Genomic DNA, 3274 nt, shown 5'->3' with positions numbered 1-3274 from the left:
AACAGTTGGGCTGTGAGTTCTGCCGAGCATAATTTTGGAGTGGGGATGAATGTCGCATATTTTGAGAATCGGTCTACAATAACCAAGATGACGTCATATTCCCCAACTTTTGGGAGGTGTGTTATGAAGTCCAGAGATACACTTTTCCAAGGTCTTGTCGGCACAGGTAGAGGTTTCAAGAGTCCAGAGACTTTGGCTTTCTCGACTTTGTCTTGTTGACAGATCAGGCACGTCTTGGTGTATTGCATGATGTCGTCTCGCATGTTTGGCCAGAAGTACCCCTTCTTTATTAGGGCGTACGTTCTTTGCCACCCAGGGTGTCCGGCCCATAATGTATCGTGACATTCCTGAATGAGCTTCTTCCTCAGTTCCCCCGTTCTTGGGACATACAATCTGTTTCCTTTGGTCAACAGGAGGTCTCCCTCAACCCAAAACTGTCGTGTTTTTCCAGCTTTAGCTAGTTCGACGACGGCTTTAGCCGATGGGTCTTTATGTAAATGTTCCTTGATGATGTCGCGTATCGATCCATCGATCTTACTTGAATGAATATGGGCTAACATACACAGGGCCGCATGTTCGCCCTTTCGACTCAGTGCGTCGGCTGCTTGATTACTCTTTCCTGCTTTGTGTTCGAACTTGAAGTCGAATTCGGCCAACGACTCCTGCCACCGGGCTTGTTTTGCTGTTAATTTTGGTTGATAAAAAAAGTGGCAAGTGGCGCTGTTATTCGTCTTCACTACGAACTGTGATCCCAAGAGATACTGTCTCCAGACTCGAAGGCAATGGACTACAGCCAGCATTTCTTTCTCGGAGACAGTGTATCTTCGTTCGGCATCGTTGAGCTTTCGACTTTCGTAAGCGATGGGGTGGCCTTCTTGAATAAGGACTCCACCTAGAGCAAAGTCGGAAGCATCGGTTTCTATTTCAAATGGCTTTGTGACATCTACCAACCCGAGGACAGGACCCCTCGTCATGGTTGATTTCAGATTTTCAAAGGCCATTTGACAATCATTCGATCACGACCAAGGGTGGTCTTTCTTCAACAGCTCTGTCAATGGGGCGCGTCGTGAAAACCCTTCGAAGAACCGCCTATAGTAGTTGGTTAATCCTAAGAAGAACCGCAACTTAGATACGGAAGTAAGAACCTTCCAGTCTTGGATAGCTTTTATCTTGTCACTATCCATACTAATTTGTCCACATCTGACGACATGTCCAAGGAAGTTGATGCATGTTTGTGCGAATGCACATTTCTCTTTCTTCACATACAGTTGGTTCTACCGTAGCTTGTCAAACACCAGCTTCAAGTCACTTTGTGTTTCTCGAGGGTTGTGCTGTAAACAACGATGTTGTCGAGGTATACTATGACGAACTAATCCAGGTATTCGTAGAAAACCTGGTTAATCAACGTGCAGAAAGTAGCTGGGGCGTTCGTCAAGCCAAAGGGCATTACCAGGAATTCAAAGGCCCCATATCTTGTCACGCACGTCGTCTTGGGTTCGTCCCCTTCGGCAATACGTACTTGATAATACCCTAATCGTAAGTACAACTTCGTGAAGTACTTGGCCCCGTGAAGTTGGTCGAACAAGTCGGATATTATTGGCAGAGGATATTTGTGTTAGGATCGCACAACAACGCACAAGCTCGATCTAGATGATCACAAAGAAAAGGATAGAGAGAATTGCAAGGAGAACTCTGATTAAAAGGATTTTGTATTGATGACTTCAGGTATGTACAAAAAGAGAGAGAGTACAGAGAATAGAAAAGTACATTTCAAAGCGTTACTGGACGGGATATATATATGGTTTAGTCTACTAAATATAGCTTTACCAGATTTAACCATCTACTATATATAGCTATGTACCATATATAGCTTTACCGGATATAGCTTCACCATATATGGCTTTACCAAATATAGCTTTACCGGATATAGCCATTGACCAAGCTATAAATACAGGGAGCAGACTTCATAACTCAACAATTCTCCCACTTGGAGACTGATCCTACACCATACCAATTAGGGCTTTGCATAGCTTTAATTTTCCAACATCAACACATTTTGTCAACATGTCTGCTGGATTCTTTGCACCCTCTATCTTCTCCAAACACATATCGCCTTCTTCCACTAACCTGCGAGTGAAATGGTACCGTCTTCTAATGTGTTTTGTCCTTGAATGATAGACTGGGTTTTTCACCAACTGTATGGCACCCTGACTATCTGTATAAAGGATCATCTTGCACTGCTTCCGGCCTAATTCTTCTAGATAGTCTGTCATCCATATCATCTCCTTTCCAGCTTCAGCTATGGCCACGTACTCAGCTTCAGTAGATGAAAGAGCAACGCATTTCTGAAGCTTGGACATCCAACTCACTGCTGTTCCATCTATAGTGTAGATATACCCAGATGTGCTCTTGCTGGAGTCTACATCTCCACTCAGATCAGTATCCACAAAACCTTGCAGAACTACTTTGCCATTGCCATAACAAAGTGTAGTATTGGATGTACCTCTCAGATATCTCAGAAGCCACTTCACAGCTTCCCAATGTTCCTTCCCTGGATTTGCCATGTACTTGCTAACAACTCCCACTGCATGTGTTATGTCAGGTCTAGTGCAGACCATAGCATACATCAAACTCCCAACTGCAGAAGCGTACGGAACTGATGCCATGTGCTCACGTTCCTCAACTGTCTTGGGAGATTGCCCCTTTGACAATTTCATATGATTTGCCAAGGGGGTAGTCCTGGGTTTAGCGTTATTCATCTTGAATTTGGACAACACCTTCTCAATGTACTGCTCTTGGGATAGATTTAATGTGCCAGCAGATCTATCTCGAGAAATCCTCATCCCAAGGATCTGCTTCGCTGCACCTAAATCTTTCATCTCAAATACTGAAGACAAGCTTGCCTTCAGGTGGTTTATCTCCCTCATACTTGATCCAGCAATTAGTATATCATCCACATACAGGAATAGAAACACATAAGAATCAGTGTATTTCTTGAGGTAGCAACACTGATCCTTTTCACTTCTGTGGAAACCACTCTTGCTCATGAAGGAGTCAAACTTCTTGTACCATTGTCTCGGTGCTTGTTTCAGTCCATACAAGCTCTTATTGAGCTTACACACCATGTGCTCCTTGCTTGGAGCTGCAAATCCTTCGGGTTGTTGCATATAGATCTCCTCATCTAGATCTCCATGTAAAAATGCCGTTTTTACATCCATTTGCTCAAGGTGCAAATTCTCCGATGCAACAATACTCAGTAGAATTCGGATAGTAG

This window comes from Cucurbita pepo, chromosome 2, assembly GCF_057944985.1.
Source record: "Cucurbita pepo subsp. pepo isolate OVF chromosome 2, ASM5794498v1, whole genome shotgun sequence".
Classification (NCBI taxonomy): Eukaryota; Viridiplantae; Streptophyta; class Magnoliopsida; order Cucurbitales; family Cucurbitaceae; genus Cucurbita; species Cucurbita pepo.
The sequence above is the reverse complement of the archived record's forward strand: the minus strand, read 5'-3'. Positions refer to the sequence as shown.